The sequence below is a fragment of the Lagopus muta genome, chromosome 2 (genome assembly GCF_023343835.1).
Source record: "Lagopus muta isolate bLagMut1 chromosome 2, bLagMut1 primary, whole genome shotgun sequence".
Classification (NCBI taxonomy): domain Eukaryota; kingdom Metazoa; phylum Chordata; class Aves; order Galliformes; family Phasianidae; genus Lagopus; species Lagopus muta.
This window is the reverse complement of record NC_064434.1, coordinates 18,212,362-18,237,948: the sequence shown is the minus strand read 5'-3', so window position 1 is coordinate 18,237,948 and position 25,587 is coordinate 18,212,362. Positions and strand designations below refer to the sequence as shown.

At 38.1% G+C, this 25,587-nt stretch overlaps 1 long non-coding RNA gene across 1 annotated transcript; it reads right to left on the bottom strand.

Moving 5' to 3' along the window:
- Positions 1-9,806: 9,806 nt before the first annotated feature.
- Positions 9,807-18,660, bottom strand: LOC125689486 (uncharacterized). Its single transcript, XR_007375302.1, has 3 exons — positions 18,528-18,660; positions 13,488-13,639; positions 9,807-9,999 (listed from the first exon to the last, which is right to left on the bottom strand). It is a non-coding gene; the product is annotated as an uncharacterized LOC125689486 (long non-coding RNA).
- Between the last annotated feature and the right edge of the window lie 6,927 nt (positions 18,661-25,587).

Sequence of the window (25,587 nt, the reverse complement as noted above, 5' to 3'; positions counted from 1 at the left end):
GATCTTGTTCAGGACTGAGTTGCACCATTTAGTTTTTTCTGTGTCCTGCATGGTGTTACTTTCCCTTTCCTCCATTATTTGTATGTGAATTGGAAGTGGTTTAGCACTGATAGGCAAGCTCCACCATGCTACTTTCTCTCTCCTTCAAAATGATATGGGGAGGCAGTAGGATAAAAATAAGCTCTTGGGTTAAGATAAGAACCTGAAGATTATTTCATAAATTGTGATCATGGTCAAAACAGATTTGGTGTAGGGAGATTAATTTATTGCCTGTTGATAACAGAACAGAGCAGTGAAAAACAACAAGTGTGTTTAAAAACATCTTCCCCCATCCACCCTCTTCTACCTCTTCCCCTCAAGCTGTGCAGGGGAATGGGGTCTGCAGTCAGCCTGTAACACTTCATCTCTGACACTCCTTCATGGTCACTCCCTGCCTCTATTCCAGAGTGTGTTCCCCTCAAACTGATTCCGCATGGGCTTCCCACAGCTCCTCAACCACAGCACTAACATGGCTCCAGCTCTATACTGTGGGGTCAATCTTTTACAACTGCACTGTCCCACCATGTGCTGCTCTCCACAGGCTGCCACTCTGTCCTGGGGCTTCTCCTAGATGGGTAGCCACAGGCTGTGGTTCATTCAGGCTCCATCCTCTTCTGCCTGTGGACTCCTCGATGGCTGCATGTGGTGATTTGCCCCATGTGGTGACCATAGGCTGCAGGGGGACAATCTGTTATGTCATAGGCCTCTACAGAGAGCTTCTGCTCTGCACCTGGAGCACAGTCTGCCCTTCTTCTGCCCTGATGTCAGTGGTTGCAGGGCTGCTTCTCTTCCATTTCTCACTCCCCTCTCCCAGGTGCTGTTATGCAGCAGTTTTTTAACTTCCTTAAATCTGCTCTCCCTGAGCAGACTCAGCATTGCTCGTGGCAGGTCCCTGCTAGAGCGATGCTACTCTGCTCTGTCATGGGGCAGTGCTGGGTTCTGCTAACAGAAGTTGCTCCTGCAGTTCCCTGCTATCAAAAGTTTGCCATGTAAGCTTAATAAGGTGATTTACATAGTTAATGCTGAAATCCATCTAAACTTGGCAGCTACGCTCGGTCCTCATCTCCTTTCCAGCCTATCTTGTTGGCAATGTCAACATAGCAGTGTGTAGATCCTGGTATCTTGAAAAGCAGAAGTGTAAATCTAATATTTAAAAAACTTTGCAGTCGCAAGAAATTATGCCCTTGGTCACAATGAGACTAAAATGTCATTCTAAATAACTGAGACAGGCTGCCCTGTGGACTCTTAATAATCCTTTCCATAAATAATCTATTATATTTTTCTAAAAGATTGTTTAAGCAGTCACAGAATTTCCAGTTTGCTTCACCATGTGGACTTTGCAAACAAGAGTCATTCACTGACAGTGTAAATAAATTTTTAATAATTGTTTATTAAGCGAACATAATTTACTATTCATATCTAGAATATATTTTCTTTGCAGAAGTTCTATCTAGATCACATCTGCCCAGCGTGTATTTCTAAGCTAACAGTTTAGTAGTCCCTGCATTGAGTTCTATTTAGCTGGACAGATGTGTTGTCTGTCTGCTACAGAGCTTATGCAGTGATGGTTGCTCTTCATAGTTTAAGGCAATAATATTGTGGAGCAAGAATGGAGAAGAGGAGCACTAGCGACCATGCATCTTCACTGTCTGTGTGAAGTTTTGTGACATGTATAAAAAGTCTCCTCATATAACTTACATTATTATTTTACTGTATCTGATTGGTACTGATTTTTGGCAAAGCCCTGGGATGACTGCATGAAAGACATTTGTAAATATTTAGGTAAATAATTATATTTGCTTGATGAGCAGTAGCGTGTAAAGAAATCACCACCAACATTTAATACCATTCTCCTTAATATGTCAGAGGAAAGAGTCTTCCCTCACCAAAGCAGAAATATAGCATAAGAGAGAGACTCATGTACATAAGACAGAAACAAAGTTGATAGACCTTTCACAATGGCATTAACAATTATAAGAAACCTCGAGGAGGAAAAAAAGGAGAAACGAATGAAAAGATTTTTTAGCTACTCCCACTGATTTCTTGCAAATCACATGTAAATGCTGCAGTGACTTAGAGGCTAGGTATATTTATGAATGAGTTGATCATGTCACAGTATTTGAAAATTTTAGAGATAAAATGAGAATAGAAGGGGGAGGGAAGAGCAACTGGGAGAGTCTAGCTGGGTTTTACAACTGAAATTTGTATTGCCACACGGTACAATATTGGAAAGAAAGGCACAAGTTTCTTTGACCCTAAATGAAAAGCATACCAAGTGGGGAATGAAATGAAATTAATTAATGTGAGAGAAATTGCTAGAATTGTTGAAAATAAAAAGAAGCAGACATGTCAATCTATAGAGCGTTTCCACTGAAATTTCAAAGTGAAACATACCAGTGTAATAAATTATCCAACTGAAGCACCATTCGGGCAATCATTTGTGTTGGAAGGGATCTCAAAAGGCTACTAACACAACACCTGCTGAAAACAAGGTTAGACCTCTGAAGGCTTTGTCTAGGCAAGTCTATAAACCTCTGAAGATGTGCTTTATGGAATTCCTCTCAGCAATGTGTTCCAACTTTAGATACAGAATTTTCATACACACTTTTGTATGGTGCACAGTACGTTGAGTGTTCCTGCATGAGCTCAACAACTCACCAGTTTCTCACCAATAGTCTCCTTCTCCAGACAGAGATCTATTTTTAGTGCCTGGGCTGCAGACGTGAGAATCAGTATTTAATGCACCTGTCAGGAAGCATTTGATGAGCATGGAGAAGTGCCCATTTTGCTGAGAATGGTTTGTGGGAGTTGTAAAGATACAGCTGGGAACTGTAGATTTTGAGGTAAATGGGAGTGAAGTAAGCCTCTTTACTGGTCTTAATGATTTCATAGGAATTTCGATTGCCTGCAGAAGGCTATAAGTTGGCCCCAGTCGAAGTACCTTAATCTTTTTTAAGTAACTATCAGAAGCTGCCAATCACTGTAGTTTCTCCAAGGGATTTCTTAGTCATAAAAAAGGTAAGTGGGCAAATACATCTGTCCTTTTATAACAAGTTCCAGTATTTTTCATGTCAACATTGAAATTCAAATGCATGCAAATGTTAAAGCAAGTTCTGTTACATTTGAAAACTAAATGAATATACCATGGATGGAGTTGCACATCATGGGAGCCTCTCTAAGTGAATTAGCTGTTAGGGGAAATATTACTGCACGCAATTGAAATGCTCTTTTGTTGAGCTCAGCCCACAGACACTGCTGCATCTGTCAAACAGAGATGAGAGAAAGTTTCTGAAGCCAGTACAGGCATTTTCTTCTTCAAATCTTTTCCATTAGAGCTGAAGATTCACTAAGCCATTCTGAAAGAGACGGGAAAAAAGTAATTGTTTCTGCGTATGCCCAATCTTAGTCATAAAATCATAGAATTGTTTGAGTTGGAAGGGACCATTGGAAGTCATCTAGTCCAATTCCCTTGCACTCAACAGGAACACCTACAGCTTGGTCAGGTTGCTCACAGCCCTGTCCAGCCTGACCTTGAATGTTTCCAGGGATGGGGAATCTACCACCTCTCACCATTCTTATTTCAAAAACAACTTCATTACATCCAATGTAAGTCTTCCAATTTCTAATTTGAAACCATTTCCCTTTGTTCTATCGCCACAGACTCTGCTAAAGTGTCTGTCCTCTTCCTTCTTATACCCCTCTTCAGATACTGAAAGGCCTCCATCAGGTCTCCCTGGACCCTTCTCTTTTCCAGGCTGAACAGCTCTAGCTCTCTCAGCCTGTCCTCAAGGGGGACATGTTCCATCCCTGGGATAATTTCTGTGGCCTTTCTCTGGGTGTGTTCCAACAGATTCATGTCTCTCCTGTGCTGAGGACTCCACATCTGACCAGAGTACTCATGTGAGGTCTCACCAGCACAGTTTTAACACGTGCTTTATAACTGAATTCACCTGATATTAGAACAGGGTTTAAAGGCTCTGACTCAAAGCCTGCCTTGCACTTTTGCACTACTTATCTGACAGAAAAGACAAATCGTTTACATCTACTCTGCTTTATCTCTGCTGATGTTAATACCAGTACAGTAGCCATGACTAGCTGGCTAGGAGTTTAGTAGCTTTTTCATTCTTGTTTTTTATAATTTGAATGTGCTTGTCTAAGTGGGGAAAAAACAAAAAAACAAAACAAAAACAAAAACAAAACAACAACAATGAAAAAACAACCATGAAATACAGCAAAGCATTTCCATTCTTTTTCCCTCAACTTTAATCTCCAAAAATACAAAATAAGAAAAACTTGGTTTGGTTTTTTTTCCTCCATATGGGAAGTTAATATTTATCAAGATGGAATCACACAATAGAAAAGTGATAGAAAAGGACAGCTTTTTGTTCTTCTGAACATATGTACAGCTACTCAGAAAACTGTGAAGTTGTAGAAATTTTCAGTATCATTTTGAGTTGGTATATTTGGTGGTTTTCTCTTGAAGAATTTTTAAGACCATAACTTAGCTTAGCTATGTGGTGTTATATAAAATTTAAATGCTTATTTGAAAGAAAAATGGTTCTGACATGACTGCATCCTAGGGAGCCTGGTGCGCAGGAAATGCAAGATGCGTTTTGGTGGAAAACATGGAAATGTTTTCATCTGTGGAGAAAAAGTTCTAAAAATCAAACTTTTAATTTTGCTAGTGAATTAAGGCACATCAGTATCAATTTCTTCATTTTATTTATTAAAAAATATTAGATTCTCTAATACTCTGTATTTGCATTTAATTGGAGTATCTCCTGCTGGTTGATTCATTAAGTCTTTCAGTGCTGAAGAAATAATTATTGAGGGTATGTACCTACTCCTCATAATACATTAAAATATAAATGATGCACAAGTCAGTGAATCTTAGTACTTGAGAAAAAAAGGATTTTCATATTGAGTCTTGAATTCCACTTGTGTCTAACCTCATTAGTTACACTTTTGGAAAATCTCCCATTTTGATTCATATTGTAAGTTATGAGTCTAGGTTCTCTAATAAACCAGGAGCAACTGTTTTTAATATAATTCAGATAAAAATACAGACCACATGAATACATAAGAGTATTAAACCAACAAGAGCATACTAATAGCACCATTAATAACAGTGAAATTAATGAATGGGAATTAAAGCTAAGAAGATATAAAGAAATCTCACTTTTACATCAATATTCAAACATAACTCTTCTGGACAGATATTTTCAGGTTGGTCGTGTATCATTCAGCTTAGCTGCAGCACTCAAACTCCTGTTATGGCCAAAAATATAGAGAACAGATCAGTGTCATACTGTGAAGTAGATAAGGTATCTTATCAGATATGGGAACTATTTAAACTAACTAGCCTTTAGCTGTGTTATTAATTCTTTTCTTAATTAATTATCTCCTAAAAATACTGCATACTTTTTTCATGGTAATGACATTCATTCGTATTGCAGTATTCTTCTATAGTAGAAGATATGCATTACTTTCTCCAGCAGTGGTAGGAAAGCATGCAAATGTAAATATTGTGACTTTATATAATAATCTATGGAGAAAATGACATCTGGAACAAATGATACAGCTGTATTACTCAAGATTTGATGTGCTGAAAATTACATTTTTCTATATTACATTTTTCTAGATTTCTTTGTTGCATTAAGTAATCAATCATTGAATGGTCAGATCCCCAAATGCAATGCTTCATCATTGAAGATGGTACAGCTAGGCTAGGTCAATCTACCATAAGTGTGGATAGAGCCCACAGTTCAGGAAAGAAAGTACTCCAGTAGCCGCAACTTATTCAAGATTACCAATGAAACCCAAATTCACTTTTAGAAGATTAAAGCACTTAGAAGAAGCTTGGCTGAGAAGAAAGGATAGATCTAGGGACTGAATGAAGGTAATGGAAAAGAGATTTGGGGAGTGGGAGTGGAATATGAAATTTAAATGATGAACCAGATTTGTACAAGCATTTTCAACCTAATGGGACTTTAAAAGCAGCAAGAAACAAGAGTTTCAGTGTTCAGAACAATCCTCTAAGCTCCTGTCTATAACTTGAGCTACTTCCTTATTTAAATTATCAAGCTAAACTATATAGAATTGAAACAGTGACATCAACATATGCTGAACCTGTAGAATAATATAGGAGCAGTCAAGTTACTGTAAAGAAATGTCATGGAAAATGCTAGCAATGCTTTAGCAATGCTAAAGCAGGCATATGCAGTGGTAAGAGAATGGTACAGCATCAGTGATGCAGTTGTTTAAAAAAAAAATCCTTTTGAAATTAGTGAGAGTTTTCTTTCCTGTTCAGTGGTTGTTGAAAGTAATGGCTTTTGTTAGTTTTGAAGGAAAAAAAGGAAAATATTATGCTTGGTATGTATTAACTGTAGTATATAGCTCTAAGATGATTTAAAATATCTGACTAAATTCAGGAACAGAAAAGAGCAGGCACATGACTGAGCTCTTTTCTCAAAGCAGCACACATGAAATGACTTGAACTTTGCTTCTTGTTCCATGTCCGTGGAGGCAAAATGATACAGGATTAGAAACAAACACTCTTCTGCAATTGCCCAGGCTCAACTCTACACTGAAAATTAATGGCAGGACAAAAAAATTAAGAGTGGTGGCTGACAGCTTATAGACAAGTAGGGAAAGACAGTACCTGGAAAGGACTCCCATAAGCAGATGTTAAACAACTCAAATAGTATTTTGCATGTTGTAATGTGAATTTGCTTACATAGTCAGTTCTTCTCTTTTTCTGTGTGTCACTCCCTCACATCTTTCCTGTGTATTGCTTTCTTGGCTCAGGCTGTGCTGCACAGCAGCACTAGTGGAGCCTTCGTGGCCAGATGGGGTGAACTGGAATATGTGATGGCAGTGATGTAAAAGAACTTAGTGAAATGGGGGGGGGGGGGGGGGGAAATCAAGGAGGCCCAAGAGACAGCTGCTGCTCTGACTAAATGATAAACTGATATTGATCTTTAAGCACTACAGTGCAGCAGAAGCCTTGTTTCCAGAAGCAAGCCTGACACTTAGAGGAGAAAATAAGCAGGACAGGTATCCTTTCTAAATACGAAAGACTCAAAAGTGCTTTCTAAATACAAAAGGATCAAAAGTGTACAAGAAAATTGCATAGAGAACTTCTTGATGTGATAACTTCAGAAATCTTGCTATGTTGGAGATACTTCCATTTGAAACCTGTCATGAAATGGAAAAACAGGAAAGGTTTTGTGCTGTGGTTGGAAATTCACCTTCTGTACATCTTGATCCTGACCAGGTTGGTGAGCTCCTTGGTCCATACGCTCTCCAGATGCATTCTCAAGCACTTGCTTCTCCTGCCAAGCATGCATCCTAAAAGTAGAGCTGCAGCCTTTGTGTGGCAGCAGGGTACCCAGAACTTTAGTGTGCAACAGCCAGTTGAAGCTTTATTCTATGTTATAAAACTGATTAGCTCATAAGAAAGAAAAGCCAAGCTTTTGCACAGCAATTTGAGAAAGAGATTCTGTGAAAGGATGTCTGGATTTATACATATGTATGTACTACTCATACATGTATACCTGGATGAGAGAAGAACTTCCTAATTTTTTTTGAGATTTCTTGTATTTCAGAAAGCACATTCTTTTCTAGAAAATAGGTATCAAGTTCCAACCCTCTGTCATAGGTAGGGTTGCCAGCCACTAGATCAAGTACTGGATGAGGCTGCCCAGGACCCCATCCAACCTGGCTGTGAATGCTTCCAGGGATGTGGCATCTACAGCCTCTCTGGGCAGCCCGTTCCAGCACCTCACCATTTCTTCAGTAAAAAACTTCCCCTTGACATCTAGTTTAAATCTTCCCTCTTTCAGTTTAAAAACTATTCCCCCTTGTCCTATCACTACCTACTATATGTAAGAAGATGTTTTCCCTCATATTTACAATCTCCCTTTAAATGTTGAAAAGTCACAATAAAGTATCCCTGCACTCTTCTCTGATTTCACTTCTGCAACATTAAGAAATATCACCTTCTTTGTGTTAAATGAATTTATTTACTTAATTTTCACGACTACTTTTAACTTAAAATGATTGTGTTAAGTGAATTTGATCCTATGCTGTTGCATACTGATGTAGCTCCACTGATTTTCAACTTTATGTCCGTGAGATAAATATTTCTGTACAGTGAAAAATGTGGAGCCTTCTTAGCACTCGTAGTAGAAATGTTAAGCAGTGAATCATCACAAAGATCTGCTCATTTTGCACAAGCATAAGGCAATGCATTGGCTCCAGGAACAGGAATTCGCTCGCTCCCCAGTACTAGCCCCTTTTCTAGGCAGATTGGGTGAACAGTAACATCTGGAGAACTGGCTTTGAGCATTGTACAATAGCTTTTCATTCAGATTGCCAGCAGCGATCACTCAGACTGCTGTTACTGCCAATGTAGAGAGCTTCTTTTGCATTCTAGAACAAAACTCGGTGGCTTCTGCTACCATCAGGAGTCCATTTGAGTCACCACTGAAACAAAGAGAAGCAGAAGATAGAGGTTTGTGTTTGTTTAATTTTTATCACTACAGTTTATAAAAAGCATCTGCATTGGCTAGCAGAAAGGGACAAGCAAAGAGTTTTAACTCCTTAACAGGTAGCACAGGCAATAGAACTGAGAAATCCCAAAAGTCCCTGAGATGCTGTAGGATGGGAAATAGGACTGTTGGAGCATGGGTGGTAACAGAGCACACTGTGGCTCTGTTACTGCTGTCCTACTGCTGGAGCCACTCATGGCCGTGAGGCCAACTCCAGGTTTGGTGTACAGCTATTTCAGCCAGACACACCTCCTTAGCAAACACGGGCTATCTTTCAGTGTGAAGCACGGCATGATAACATATCCTCTGAGGCTTTCTTGGAATAAGAATTCCTTGTGCTATATCACTGAAGATGGTTTTAGTGATGCATTTTCCCAGAGTGGAGAAAATTCCTTCATGTTTATTCTCAATGAAGGAAGAAGTCAGTGTAAAACAAACAAACAACAAAAAACAAACAAACAAATAGTGTGGAAATATCTGGGTCATTCTTTCTACCTTTCTTAAAAATGAATGTAATATTGCCTCTTTTCTAATTACTGGGGACTTCACCTGACCATCATGACTTTTCAAATATCATCAAGAGTGGCTGTGTGACTACATCAGCCAATTCCCTAGAATGAAAAAGAAATAAAAATTACCCACCTGATCATGATGTCTCCTCTGCCAGTAAGTATCTTTGGTTCTTCTTAACAATCCTATGCTCAAATATGAATTGGACATAAATTGCAACATGTTTACATGGCTGCTCACAACCATTTGTGCGTTAATCCTGTACACCTGATAACTGTAGCTAAATGGTTTTAAATCAGCATTCAGGGTGCATATTTTATGCTACAGCACCATCTACAGTAAGGATTAAGATATCTGGTGGCAAAGTTTGGCTATTTTTTCAGATGTCACATCTCACCACTGGCTTGAAATTACATTTGTGGTTGTTTGGTTTTTTTTTTTTTTTTTTTTTTTTCTGTTACTTCCATTGGTTTTCATTTGCAATATTGAAACTACTTACTTCTGACTACTTTATAACTTTTAATTTCTCATCTGTTCTTGTTCTAAGTCGTCTTCCGTTGTTTATATTTTATATGCACATTTCTACTGATAATAATGTTGTGGTCTGTCTTAACTCTTTCTAATTTCCTAAGACCTGGGAAGTATTTAGGTCTCATCAGATCTTAACAGAAGAAAAATATCTGCAGCTTAACTCTTGAGTTATGCTTCATGCCTGTTTCTCTCTACTTTCCTCCTTTTGCACAACAGCTACGTTCTTGATGCCAGATGAATTGGTTGCCCCAGTGTGCTCAGATCTCTGCTGCACTAGCCATCTAGCATATCTGTTGATTCATATCCAAGTTCTCTTGAAGGGACAGCTTCATTTCAGAACAATTCCCAAGACTTTGTTTTTCTTCTTCTGTGGAGAAGAACAGGTAAAATCTTTTTTTTTTTTTTCCTTCCATAGCATTTAAGTTTCTGCAAATGTTTTCTCTCTCCATCTCTAGAGGGCACTGTCGGACAAAATGGCTTTCACTCTGGTCTGCCATAACTATTTCATCTGCCCATCAGATCCTTGTAATTACACAACATCGTTGTATAACTTGAAACATACATTTAATTTTAGGATTCCTGTTAGAGTTTAACTTCTGCTGTAACTGTCTGTAGTATAATATGTCATTTTTAATTGCCAGTTCCTTGTGATCTTTGAATTCTACTTAAGGCATAAAAAAATCATATAAATATTTGTTACTGATTTATACCAGTTTACACTGTGGGATTCAGGGAATATACTAACATACCAGACACTGCCAACTGCCCTGGTTGATCAAAATAAACATATTCTAAACACACAATTCCTTATTACTTTCTATTTCAGTGGTAAGAAATATGAGCTAAAGATGACTGCCTGAGTTGAAATGCTTATTTCTGCACTGTTATTAACCCTTTAGTTCTGTTCTGCAAAGAAAAAAGATGTTCCAAGTGAAACAGAAAGGCAAGGAGGTGCAGAAACGTCTGTGAACATCACCCCAGTATCATGCAGTGAAACATCTTAACCAAATGAAGTTTCAGAAAATTATTTTCCTCCTGACTGTACAGTGTAGTCTTAGATGATTAATTTCATACTTTCTACTGTGACAACTCTTGAGTTGGACCTAAGAAACAGATGGAATTAAAATTCCAATCCCATTTAGTTTAAGAGAAAAGTTCAATGCATGGAAAGACTCTGTTGTAAGTTGGAGTAATGATTCCTCACAAGCAACCTTCATGGTTAATCATTTTACCTCATGAGTGTCAGAAAAGTATTGGCAAAGCTAAGGAGGAGCTTTAAGAGCTCTACTGGTGGCCTAATGTGGACTCTAAGTGGAATAATTCCTGAAGGCATGAGTAATGTAACATGCATTTGAAACCATAAAGCAGCTGCTGCAGTTTGCTCCTTTTTTTTTTGCAATAACTTTAGCAGAAGGTTCATGAATTGAGAAGCTAGCCAACACTTCCTGTAAATCATGTAGGGCAACGGAGATGTCTGAAAATTTCTAAATCATCTGTAATGTCTAACTGCCACTAACTGGATGTGACATGTATTTCAGTTTTTCTGTTTTGTTTTTGTTTTGGGGGGAAGGGTGGGGGAGGGGGAAGCTTGCGTGTGTGTGTTTTAAATGCAAGCCACTTTCAATAGTTTTCTCAATCACAAAGTCTTCTCAAGAGTGTTAGTTAATTTTTACCTCTTCTAATTATAAAGAAACAGTGGCCTTTTATACACTTGAGTGAGAGGAATTCTTTATATGCAGCCTATTCACTGAATGGCATTTAAGTAAGGCAATTAAAAAGCATTAAGCTGCATGGTCTGATTTGCTGTATCTGCCCTACCATTCCTCTTTGTACAGTTACCCTTAAATTAGTTCCTACAAGTTATGATAAATCCTGTAATTTACAATTGAGCTAAGCTTTTTGATCTTTTCATAGCTGAAAATCAAATAAGAAAATGGTGAAGACTCTATGACTGGAATAAAACTCTTCACAGAATCACAGAATCACCAAGGTTGGAAAAGACCTTCAAGATCATCCAGTCCAACCATCCACCTATCACCAATAGTTCTCACTCTCGTCCATCCTAATCTCATGCTGGTGCTGCCTTCCTATATTTTATACTCTAGGGCTCCTGTCATTATTCTACCTGCTGCCTTTTGCTCTTCCCCTGCCTCCAAATGGGAACAGGGTGGCATTTCTGCTTTAATTCCACTTAATATCTCATTTGTAGACTGATTGTGCCTTCTTAGCTGTAAATTAGTTATGACTGGGAGTCAGTAGAAGAGGTATCTGTTACTTCATAGATAATAATCTCCAGCTGTTAATATGACTATGCCTTTATTTTGAACGTCATTCTTTTGCGTCAGGTTTTGGTTGTTGCTTACCTTTCTGGCTAAATTTTCTTCTCATGGAGGTATTAAGATTTGTTTAAGAAGTCTCAGACTTTTTCTTTCTTTTTAACATTAAAATAGCCGAATTTTTTTAATATTCAGAAATTATTTTTGTAGTCCTCAACTGATATTTTTTTTTTAAGATCTGTTTGCGCTTGTTCTACTTCTTTTTTAATTTTTTTCAAAAGCTGGCAGTACTAAGTATAGACAGAAAGTAATAAATGGATATACTCTCAGTGATCTAATTAACAAGAGATTATGAAGATAATGTCACATTTGGTAACTTAAAGTAAGCTCATGGCATAATTTGTAATTCCAAAGGGAATTACTTTCAGACTTGAAACACAACCTCCAAAATCATGAGCAAGCTGTACTTTTGTTTCTACATGCACACATTTTACTGTTTCCCAATCCTTCCACCTTCATCTGTTATATCTTCCTTTATAGTGCTTCTCACAGCCGTGAAGTATTATAGAATCAGATTCCTTAGAGTTGGAAGGTCCCATTAGAAGTCATCTAGCCCAACTCCCCTGCAAGGAACAGCTACATCAGATTGCCCAGGGCCTGATTCAGCCTTGCCTTTAAAGTCTCCATAGACATGGCATCAACCACATCACTGGGCAAAGGCATTATTGAAATTATAGGCACAGCCATGCATTTGCATAGAGACAAAAACAAAAAAAATATTATTTTCAAGTTTTTCAGTATTCCTGTTTCAGGTGATAATTAATTGTGAGAGCTTGAAACCAATGGTAAATAAACCAATTCATTCTTATTTCAAGGAAAAAAAAGAAAAAAAAAAAAACCAGGAAAAAAAAAAAGTTTTGTTTCCTTTCAATGTAGATATTTATGTGTCCACATTGATTTTCTGTGCGCCTGTCCTAAAGCTTTTTTGTTCTTCATCTGTTTCTCTACTACTGGTGAAAGGCAGCCTGCTAGATTTTCCTTTGTATCATGACAAGTAAGGAAACCGGGGATGACTGCTGTCACTCTGCTTTCAGTAGCACATGCAGAATGTTAAAAAAAAAAAAAAAAAAAAAAATCACAGCAGAACACTGCAGTGGCTCAGTTTTCTAAGACTGCATCAACTGTTATACTCAGACCTGTCTGGTACAGTGGTTTCAGGCTTCTCCCATGCCCTGACAGCAAACAATAGGCTAGAAGAGTTGGGAGAGCAAGACCTGCCCCTGCTCTGCAGTGTGACCTTCCACCTTCTGCTGCTCTTTCCTATGTCTGTTGTCTTGGGTTTCACCCAACCAATTAGAAGAAAGAGCTTGGAGAAGCCTGAAGTTCTTTGTTCTCTTTGCCAGTGTAGGGCCTCAGGCTGTGATATTCCTTCTGTTACGTAAAATCCACATACATAAATGATTTTTTTATATTAAAACTTGAGCTTTCTAAACTGCTATCACAAGAGGAAATACCAGGGAAAGCCCTGCTAAGCCCCATTGATTTCGCACAACCTGTGCCAGGGAAATGCAGCACTCACCCCAGCTAGTTCCAAGCTGGGCTCTGGCCAACAGATCTTTTCCAAAACAGCAGTTTCAACTCTAGTCTTCTGCATCCACAAGTTCGAAATCCACCACAACACCTCCTCCAACCTCTGTCCTTTGGGTGGCTAGAGCCAATTGGTGTCATAGGCTGTAAATCAGAAAGGTCCATGGTAAGATGCCTTACCAGGCTTTTCATTATAGGTATATAAATATATATAACAAATTGAATTAAGAGTAAATTACCACTATCTTTCAAGACATCTCTGATTAATAACTGTCTCATCCTAACTTGTGAGTGCTCAGTTTTATAATGAAGTATCATGTTAGTATACTTGAATAAATATCACAGTATTTCTGCTGTAATATGTTCTCTGAATTTTCTGTGAAAACTCAAAACTCCTCAGTATTTCCTGCATGGACCATAACTTCTGCTGCACAGCATTGGAAAGGCTGCTCAGCTTGGGTGAATTCTAAATTTGATGTGAGAGAGAAGGGCTCACTTAACAAGATGAGTAAATAGATTGCTTTCCCAGTAAAGTGCTTGTTTACTTTATTCTGAATTTAGCTAGTTTTAGCTGAAAATCACTGGACAATTTTATGCTTTAGTTTGCAAGATTAATAAGCTATATTCTCTCAGAAACCACTTTCTCATGTAGTTACTTACTGATTTTGAGTCAGTTAACTGCTTACCTTGGATTAGGGATTGATATCCACTATCTCATTGTTGCAGTACCTCATAAGATCCTCTCCAATTTATTATCCACCATGATCAGACTTATTGTGCCTCAGAGACTGTGCTGCCCAGAACATGTTCCCCAACATTTAAATAACATCCTCTTTCCCAAAAACATTGTTTCAATTCAGCTGCATCTAAATACACATTATCCAATTAATTCAACTGGCTGTGCAATCAGATTTGTTCCAGAAAATGTATTTCACTTACTGATTGTTGTGTTAACCTGTCAGGTATCTCAGCACCAGAGTTGCTTGCTAACTACTCCACAACAGAACGAGAGAGAGAGTTGGAAATGAAATAGATTGAGATAAAAATTATTCACTAAGGCAGAAAAGGAAAAAAGGAAACAAAACTACAGTGATAACAATACACACCTGCAGTGTAATTACCACCAACTAATACTGAAGCTAATAATACAACTGTTGGAAAACCAACCATGTACTAGGAACGCAGCATCTTGTCTCCTACCAACATATAGCCAGCCCTTCTCCAAGCAGCCATAGCCAAACACAACACAACACAACACAACACAACACAACACAACACAACACAACACAACACAACACAACACAACACAACACAACACAACACAACACAACACAACACAACACAACAAACTCTCCATAGCTTTCTACCCTTCCACATTATGTTTTATGGTGAATGGTTATGAAATAACCCTTTGCCCAATTAAGGGCAGCTGTCCTGGCTCTGCCCTGTTTCTGCTGTCACACTATAAAGGCAATGGCTCTACTATGCTGGGTGGCCTGGCTTTGAGTGTGTTCCCATTGCTTATCAATGCTAAAACCATTGGTGTGTTATTAATGCTGTTTCAACTGAAATCAAGTTGCTTTTTTTTTTTTTTGACTCTACCAATTTGGGGAGTGTTCTTTTGGTGTGAAATGCAGTTATGCCAGCATGTCTTTGTACTGCCAATAGTTTTCTTCAGGACAGTAGGAAGCCAAAAATCTTTTCTTAAGGAATTCTTCTGCAAGTGTGCCTACTGGGTAACAATTAACCATTTATGCTAATCTTTTAACGGTGATTACCTTAATGTAGACTTGGATAAAAAGTTTAGCAATGTAAACTCAAGTAATATGAAGTATTATATCACCTGACTTCTAGTAATTTAAATATTAAATTCTTCATAAATGAAATCTGTAATAATACAGTGATAACTTTGTTTAATTTGGATCCTCTGATAGCTATAAAAATGTTGAATTACTTTAATTAGGTTACAATCCTTTAATTCCTTTGTATCAAATTTTTGCACGAGAACTTTAAAAACATAGGAAACAGTAAGCTTGAGATTTGCAAGGAGAGTTTTTTATCACACTGGGAAATCTCCTCAGCTGACTTGCTCAGGATTTCTAGACATCTGTCAGCATAGTACGACCTCTAGCCTTAAAATCTGTAGATCAGGTATGCACACTGCAAAACCTTAGACCACCACTGCAGCATCGAAACAACTCACAGACCTGATCCTGACCTACTAAACACATTATGTCCTTATGTCTGAACATGCTGGAGTTATAGCATACTGAAAGAAATTATACAGGACATACAGAGCTTGTCTGATGCTTCCTGGACAAGGTGAGCTCTTTGAAGTGCTGTACATTGCATGCTCACGGATCTCACGGATACTGCTCAGCAGGAAATTTAAGCAGAACTTTGGACTTGTTGCTGTCAGCTATAGGGTCTTAATACCTTAACAGGGTCTTTGTGGGAAGTGATTGTGTGAAAGCATCACCGGAAGACTTTGCTTGCAAATTTCCAGGAGGCAGTTGCGCTAACATACACTCCAGTGATCTGGGACAAAAGAATAGATTTTGGAAAGCTGTAACCTGTCGATTCAAGAGAGCAACTCTGAAGATTTAATTCACATCAGCAAATTACCAGACTGCCTATGCTCTGTTTTCATTTTCAGATAAGAGAGAAGCTAATGAACTGTACTCACAATAAGAAGGTAGAATGCGTACCCCACAACCAGGGTAAATAACTGAGGCACTGATTTAGCTGCAAAGGGATCTGATTATTGGCAAACAGCATGAATGGGAAAACACAATCTACTTTTTTTATTTGATGTGCTTAAATTCTTTCTGCAGACAGCTTTTAAGTCTTCTATAAAGGAAAATTAACCTAAGATATCTTAGTATCTTATTTCTGTTACTGACGTAAGTGAAAATGCCTACATACCCTTGCAACACAAACAGCTAGCTTCCTTAAAGCAAAGTGTCAGATAAGGACTGCAACTCTTTTCTTTCTCAAGGATTCAATCCTTTCTTACAAGGAAATGCCCTAATAGCTGGCTTCTGGGTTGTCTGCACTCCTTTGGCTGGTGTGGAGCCAAAAGTTCAGGAGTGAAAACTTAGGAGAGGAGAAAGGCAAGTGAGAGGGAGCTCAGCACTGACTGCAGGGAAAAGACATGAGACTTCTTCCCCTGCTGGAATGTGCCAGGAGAGATAATATGGTTTTCATGGGTGAGGAAATTTTCAAATTTTGATCCAGAATAATTATTTTAAAAAAATTCAATGGATCACTGCTGTCATTGGCCTATCCTTTGTAAGACATTCATTTCCTTGGGAGCTAAAATAACTGAACTTCATACAGTAGAGCAAGGCAGTGCTGCAGTGTTTGGAAGGCAACTGTCAGACAAGTTGTCAAGGTTATCCCACCAATTTTATTCAATGGCTGTTAGAAAATTTGATGGATTTATTAAGGAAATGAGATCTTTCAGTTAATTTATGGTGCTGTTAGTAAAATCTTCCTGGGATTAGGCCTGAAATTGATATATTTGAACAAGTTCTGTAAAGAATGAATATGAAAACTCAGGCATGTTTAGCACTTAATTATCACAAGGTGTTTCAAGAAGGTGACATTTTATTGCTTTTTGTCATAGTATTTTCTCTCTACAGAGGTGTAATTTCTGTCTAATTCCTGATAAGTCCAAAGTGTTGATAAAAACCTCAGATCACAGCCTCTCGATGCTGCTCTAAGTCTTTTAGATCACCTGATATCCACATTTTGTATTTCTGATTCCAGTTCTGTAACAAATAGGGGAAAATAAGCTTGTGAAATAAACATGAGGTCTGCAATGAGAACAAATACCTGAAGAGATTTCAGAGATGCCACACATGAAAACAGTCTTCAACACAATAAATACTTCAACACAACAAGCTGATTATCAGCTCAGTGTAGATCTAAGCTATTGCCTGAGTTTTTGCTCTTACAAGCGGCCTACAGAACAATGAATTTCATTTACTTTTTAAAAGGACTGCCATTAAAAGTTGGTGTCTCAACTAAACAAAATATCAAGCAAGTTATGAATGCTTTGACCAGATTTCTTCTGAAAAAAAAAAAAAAGTGATTCACTTAAATTAAAACTCCATATAGGTGTAAGGGTGTCCAATTTTTGTGAAAGTTTGCTGTTGAGGTTATCTGACATCCACAGCAGCATCTCTGTGAAGGAAAGCCTGATCCTGAAATAGAAGCTGAGTCTCTTTCTTGGTCTCTGGCTACAGTACATGAAAGACATGCATTAGTAGAGCAGTGCAAGGAGCACTGCTCAGTTCATGTGATCTGAATCAAATTAGGTTCAAAGCAGCTAATTGATTTGTAAATGATACAAAAAATTATCAACTGTCAGTGAACAATGCATTCATAATCAATGTCAGCAATAAAACAGATAAACTACAACACTGGACACATATGTACTGCCAATTAACACCTAGAAATTTTTGGGTGCTCATTTATAGTTAATTCCAAAAAACCTTGTAATCCTACCTGAATACACATGTACACACATGGGTGTACACACAGGGGCTTGTGTTACTCTGCCATTCCCCTTTCTCATATGATATCATCTGTGGCTGCCCTGCTGTATGCTGAACACTGTTTACTGTCTGCAAAGATCACACCTAAGAGATACTGCCTTACCCCTGAGTTACTAGCTGAGTTAGTCAGCTCTTTGTCTCAGTTCTGAATCATGACATGGGTGAGATACGTAGCAGTTTCATAGAATCATAGATTGGTTTGGGTTGGAAGGGACCTTTAAGATCATCTAGTTCCAACCCACAGCTTTAGGCATGGACACCTCCCTCTAGACCAGGTTGCTCAAAGCCCTATCCAGCCAGGCCTTGAATGCTTCCAGGGAGGGAGCATCCACAACCTCTCTGGGCAACCTGTTCCAGTGTCTCACCACCCTCACAATAATTTCTTCCTAATACTTAGTCTAAACCTACCTTCTTTCAGTTTAAAACCACTTCCCCTTCTCCTGTTACTACATGCCCTTATACATGCATACCTGGGAGACCTGGCAACGCAAAATGTAGATACTAATCACAAATATGTTCTGGAGGTTAGATTTTCCAAACTGCTCTTCTTGATAATGAAGCTGCTGCAGTTGTCAGGCTCGTAGGATTTTAGAAGAAACACCATATCTGAAATTTAGATTAAAAGAAACTATTAGATTACCAAAAAAAGCCCCCCCAAAAGTAATGATAAATGCATTCAGACTCTCAGAAGGTCTCTAATATTTATTGTCATGGTAGAGGGATCAATGCCCGCATTCTCTTTAAGAATGCCAGCAGTTTACAGGCTGGTTCAGGGTTCAGCCCAGTTCTGTGACCAGCAGGGCGGAGGGATTTTGCAAAATCTGCGTCTCTGGAAAAGGGAAACAGGGGACCCCAAAATAATTAAAAACAGCAGCAACGATCTGAGGAGAAACAAACTAATTTACTAAATATGGTATCGGAATGCAAGATAACACACCATAATATAATATAATCAGAATTGAAGCTAATAAATCAAATATAATGAGAGAGAGAGAATGTCTGAAAGGTGGATAGGCCTCACCATAACATTGAGGTGACATGTGCAGTCCAGTTGAGCAGCAGGGAGACAGGAGGAGAGCGTGGACGGAGAAGAGCACATCAGGTGACCTTGGCAGGAGTTCTATCTCCTCGCTGACCACAAAGCCCCCTGGGGAATGTAATTCTTCTCTTTTGGACAGGTACCCAGAACTTAAGCATAAACACCTTAACTCCCAGTGCACTACATGATGTTATGATGTGGAATACCGAAAACCAATAACCATAAAACCATGACATTTATTTATTTATTTATTTGGTTTTTTTGTTTGTTTATTTATTTATTTAAAGGGAATCTGGGAACTGTCTTGAGAAATTATATATATACACATAGGACCAAGAATTAGAGGATGCTTGTGTATTTAATTGTGAACAACGAATAAAGGAGTAGGAAAACTGAAAAATTCTCAGTAAATTATCCTCTTCCTAGATTTAGGCTTACTTTAGCTTACTTCTGTGTTCTGTTTGCAGTTTGTGCTGCAACAGGTCCAGATTCAATGGAAAAAAAACAAAGAGAATCAGCTCTAACTTTTCTATTACTCTTTCAGCTGCACAGCACTAGAAATTGTGGCGCAAACATCCTCAAACTATGTGAAGTTAAAACCATGTCTTCTTAAAAATCATAAATAACATAATTCTGCTGAAGCATTTTCTGCGTTTTGTATTTCATCCAACAGAATCGCAGAATTGTAGGGGTCATAAGTGACCTCCAGAGATCATCGAGTTCAACCCCCCTGCCAAAGCACGTTCCCTTCACCAGGTTGCACAAGTAACAACATTACTCTTCTCTACACAGACTCATTCTGTGCTATGTGAGTGCTAGAACAAGAGCAAAAATTGTTTCTGGCAGTAAAACAAAATTTCAGTATCTAAAAGCAGGTTATGAGAAGGAGTCAAAAAATCATGGAATTGTTAAGACTGGAAAAGACCTCTAAGATTTTCCAGCCCAACTGTTCATCTACCGCGAATGTTGTACATTAAATCATGTCCCCTAGTACCACATCTACTCATTTCTTGAATACCTCTGGGGACAGTGTCTCAATCAAAACCCTGGGCAACTTTTTCAGCGCTTGACCACTCTTTCAAAGATTGACTAGATGATCCTTTGAGGTCCCTTCCAACTCAAATGATTCTGTGATTCTATGAAAGCAGCTTCACAGATAGATGCTTCAGAATGTGTTTCAAAGTTTCCCTCACTGGTGTTATGGTAACAAATAAGAAAATCTATTTTCACCTTTCTCTGTAAAACTGGTTGTTAAAAATGTTGAAAATAATCTAAAGGTATAAGTAAATCCTGGAGCTAAGTTTCCGATTCCGTTTCTAAACCTTGAGTATAGTTTTTGTACTACGATCTTTAATAACATATGCATATACTAATTTTCCATAGGATATGTCGTTCATTGCAGTGTAGATAGTTAGACCTGTGGTGAATGAAACCGTTGTCTGTACAAAGCCTGTCTTATGTCTCCTAGAGTTTAGGAGTTATTACAGAAAATAAATAAAAACATAAATGGGGGTCTAAAGAGGAAGAGTGATGGTGGTCTTGTTCCTAAGCTGGTTGACTACAGACTGAGTACATTTTTGCTTCTGACAGATATCTAGCTTCTCAAAAAACCTGATTGAGATGTTTTCTGTGAAAATGGACTTTGAAGAAAGCAGAATTGGAAACACTGTACGATGTGGCTATTGAATACATTTAACAGTTACACTTATTTTTATGGAACATTTTAATGCATTATTTTATAAAACTTTATAGATGCATTAAAACGTTTCTATATTTTAAATGCCTTTATAAATCTTAGCTTTAAATCATAATGTTCTATGAAGTGTACAGAGTTTATACAGTTAAGCAAAAAATCAGAGGATAAATCCATCTATTGCAGTACCTTATAATAAAATATGTAATAAAATTCCTTTCTCTTAAAATATTTTTTCACTTCTAATTTCAGCAATATCAACTAAGTATTGTTTTTGGCTCTCCCTGTTGAGTACATAGGGGCTCCAGGGATATTCACAGAAATGAGAATGCTTTTACATGCACATTCATTCCCCACAAGGTGGTGATATTACTATATCTTATTGAATTCTTGTTTTGCAACAAACTGAAGCAGTTGTACTTTCAAGAACAAAAAACATCATGCCATTTCATGTAACTCCAGAGGTACAATTTAATTTCATGTTCACCTAACTAGAAAGTTAAATGACACCACCTTCTTCAATATTTAGGACTTCTGTCTTTCTGTAGCTGACTTTACCTAGAATTTCCTAGACAATAATTTTCTCTTAAGGACACAGGAAATTGGTCAGCCGTTTTGCATAGTTAGTGTTGTAGGATCTCAGCTACACAGAGTACTCACATACACTTCTAAGCATTCTCAGCAGCTCACACAGGGGTTCTGGGGAGCTGATAACCAGTGTGCATAGCTGCATGGCAGAGAGGACCAGCTAAACTACATAGTAGAAAAAAGCTCGCTTTTACGTAATTGATTAAAAATCATTGTTCATTACTGAAGATTCAAAATTACTAGATACTTAGATAGAACAACATTGAAATAAAAGGTTTCAGAGTGGTATCTTCTATTATGTGTTCATTTTGAAAGAACACCAGATGTTGTAGTGTTCATAGAGCACAAGAAAGCAAGTCCATGAGTTGAAACCACTCCCAGACACAAAGAGAAACTGAGTAGAGAATTCAAATGTTATTGTAGTTATTTAGACAGTAAGTCTGTCCCATTTGTTTTGGAAGGAGAGAGGAATAATTGTGAACACCGTGGCATGGCCAATATTTCTATCCATCCAAAATAACCTGTATCAGAGTAGCTGAAACACTGCTATTTGGAACCATCAGTACACGAGTAATATAAAAGGTCATCTTTGTGGTTGCTCAGTGTTTATCTAGCAATGTGGTAATGGGCTTTTTACAGGGAGGTTCAGCATTCAAGTATTGTGCAGTATAAATCATGAGAAGTGCTGTCTGAAGACATAAATCTCAAAACATTGTTACCAATACCAGTGCGACATTTCTAAGGGAAAGGTGTTTCATAGATGCAAAGATTATCAGCTTCAGGTAGCAACTTTTCTTGATATACATGTAAGAACACTAAAGCTACTAAAAAGTCATTAAAATAATTTATTGTTCTATGACAACAGAACTCTGCTCCTTTAATCAGGATAATATCTATAGTGAGAGAATATATGAGATTAAGAATTCTCTTCAGTGTAAATATTTGTCTGAATAGGATTAGTCTATGTACAGTAAATTCTTTGGTGTAAGCCCAAAACAATCTTAATATACAGTAACTAAGTGAAACTGCGTGGGAAATAAACTTTTGGAAAACAATAGTAAAACAGCTAAAATCTACCCTCAAAAATGCATACATAATTCACACTGGGGAAATGATGTTCTTAATTCCTCATTTACAACTTGGTTCTTTGGCCACTGGCATGTATAATAGCAGAATTTAACATTCACATAAATGGAAGCAGACTTTGGCACTCAATGGTTTCTTTGGGAAGCTTGGTGGTCTGGGAATGTTACTGGTGTGTCTGCAATCATGTGAGAGAAATATATTCAAACTCGGTTGAGAAGAATTGTTTCTACTCCAAACTATGAAATACACTGATCACATTAGTCTTTTCTGGGACAAAATTATCTACTGTGAGGAGTGATCTGCTCTGAATACCACTGCTTCGGATAACAGCTTGCAAATGTAGAATAGAAACAATAAATGCAGCCAACCAAAAATATAACTGCAGGTAGCTAAAAGGAGACTCCAGTCAAAACTACTGGTTCTGCCTTGGTCTACAAATAGGTACAGACATTATTTGCAAACAGGATGTTTTATCACAGAATCCTTAGCAGTTGATTTTTTTTGGAAGATCATGGGTTGCAATGATGCTCTGCTTCCTTTAGAATTTGAATCTGTGAATCTTGTGAGATTTTAATAAATCATTTTTATTTTTTGATTGTCTATGAAAGAGGGTTTCTCTCACTGCCTGCTGTGTACATAAGTTGAGTGTTTTGCTTTTTTAGCACGAAGATGACTGCCATAGAAATCTCAGCTCCAGGATTTCTGTAAGCTGGCTGAGGATTTCCATGGTCCTTTTTTTGGCTAAAAGTGGTGAGAATAGATACTCTGTTTTCTTTCTGTATTGCTCCACAACAGGAATGCAGATTGTGCTGCTGAGAGAACCCATGCTTAATTGAGCATCTAGTGAGGTATGATTTCTAAAAGTTCTGAATATTGACATCCAACCATCACTAAACTGTCCTATTTCTCCTCACACCAAGAATTATTTGCTGTTATGCAGGACAATTATTACGCAGTATGGTTCCCTATTTTACTCCCTGTGTGTAAATTTGGATTTCACAGCAAAGGAATTAGAGCTCCCCTTCCACTGCAATTTCTAAGGGCTGAGATCCTGGTCCAGGCTGCCCTGCTTTTGTTCACCTCTAGCGTGGTTTTCGCCCTCTGGAAAACCACAAGTTTGAAGCAACGGCAATACTTCCCATTCAATTTCAGTCTCACATTTGAGCTACTCTTCAACAAGAAATTAATTTGATGTGTTTATTTCTCCTTTAACTGAAGCAGTAAGTAAACTTAAATATAATAATTTAAATGAAAGATACTTATGCAGAAGATAGGTACTTTGTTCCACCCTTAATATCCTTTTCCATAATCATTTTTTAAAGGCATAATATTTTGATACCAATCTAGAAGCAAGGAATTTAAAATCACACAAGCTGATTTTTTCTGGCACAAATTTCTGAACATATTAATGCCTGGAGGTGACACAGAACCAGCTACAGTTTTTGACATCAGAGCTTGAGCACCATTGGGAATCCAGTTCATAACATGAACTAGAAAGTGGACTTAATTATTCTTAGAAAATTAAAGTAACTCTAAAACATATTTTAATTAGTCAGTATGTCTGCCTGGAGGCTTGACTCTGTTCTTAAGCTTGAAGGAGCCAAAAAATGTTCACCATAACTCATCTTTGGCCATTCCTGTTGCTTGATCTTCTCCTGTCAGCATAGGGGCATTTTGGAGTGCCAATTCATTTTTTAACACTTCCCATGCCCCGAGGACTGTAACTTTTGATTTAAGATTGCATACCAAGGAAAAATGCTTAAAATAGAGTTGCTGCACTGCCTAACTTCAAGATCCCTAGATCCCTTTCTCAGTTCTAACATAACTTCCCATTGGAAACATATCCTTTAATGACTAGGAAGCCTATGAAACTGAGAATTTCAGATTGTTGCTAAAAATACAGGAATAAAATTGAAAGAATACCAAACTCTAAATATACCACGTATACTTTTATGTCTTTTCTTCCAGCTGGAGATTAATTAAATTAATGCAAAATTGATGCAGTAAAACCTGACACAGGGAACTACGTGAGATAATAGCATGCACAGAACAGAAATCAAACCCATTTAAAGATTCCCTAAACTTCACAAGCCTTTTCATATTCATTCAGACCACTTTGAGGTTTTATACTGAAATTATGTCTAAGTTGGGGTTTTGATTTGACACAAAGTGAAATTCTGTTTCAATTTTAAGTTTCACTCATCTGCAAGGGGAGAAAAATAAAGGCCATATCCTTCTTTGCTGTAAACCATCATCTCTACATTACTTTCAATAAGGCTGCGTAGGTTTACAGCAACTGAAGAACTAATCCTAGTGAAGTAAAGCCATGTGGTGAATTGAACCGAAGAAAATGTTCAAATGAATAAGGCCAGCTGTACAGCACAGGCAGACTGTGCAGATGGGCACGGTGCCAGGCTTCTCCATTAATTGCCTCCCTATGCTTCATTGAAGGAAGTTTGAAGCCAGTCCAAATCTGCTAAGCTCCCCAGCACCACCCCTCTGTTTCTACTCCAGCTGCGGCTTTCAGACACTGCTCTGCTGGCAACCAAAATGGGAATACACACGAGGAAGTCTTCTAAACAGTACTTTGCGTGAGCTGCAGAACCAAGGCTTAGTCATGGGTAACTCTGGTTCCTGGAGCAGCAGTGCTGCAGGGGCTCATGATCAGGAGCCAAGTGGAGGAAATGAGGCAGGAGGAGAAGCTAGTGTTGGAGAGACAAGAAAAAAGAAGCGTTTGGGACAGTCAGAAATCGTCTGAAGTGGATTCAAAGGAAGTGTAAGAAGCAGCTGAGAAAGCATGAAGACTTTGGGAAAAGACTGACAGGGAAAATAAGACAAGAAAGGCCAAAAGAAAGCATAGGAATACAGTTTGTGTGTGAGGAGACATTTGCAAGGGACTACTGGGCCCAGAAAGGAAATGTGGAAATGGAGAGGACCAATTTAGTAGAGGGTTGGAGAACTCTTTTTGGACACAAGGGAGGGTTGACCAGGCCAAAATATTGTGAGAGGTGTTTTAAGAGAGGCTGTGGCTGAGGAGACTGGAGCTGAAAGCTGGAATGGGAAGAAAATACACTGGTAAAAGTCTCTGAGAAAACGACATGGGCTGACTGAGCAAGTATGGAAA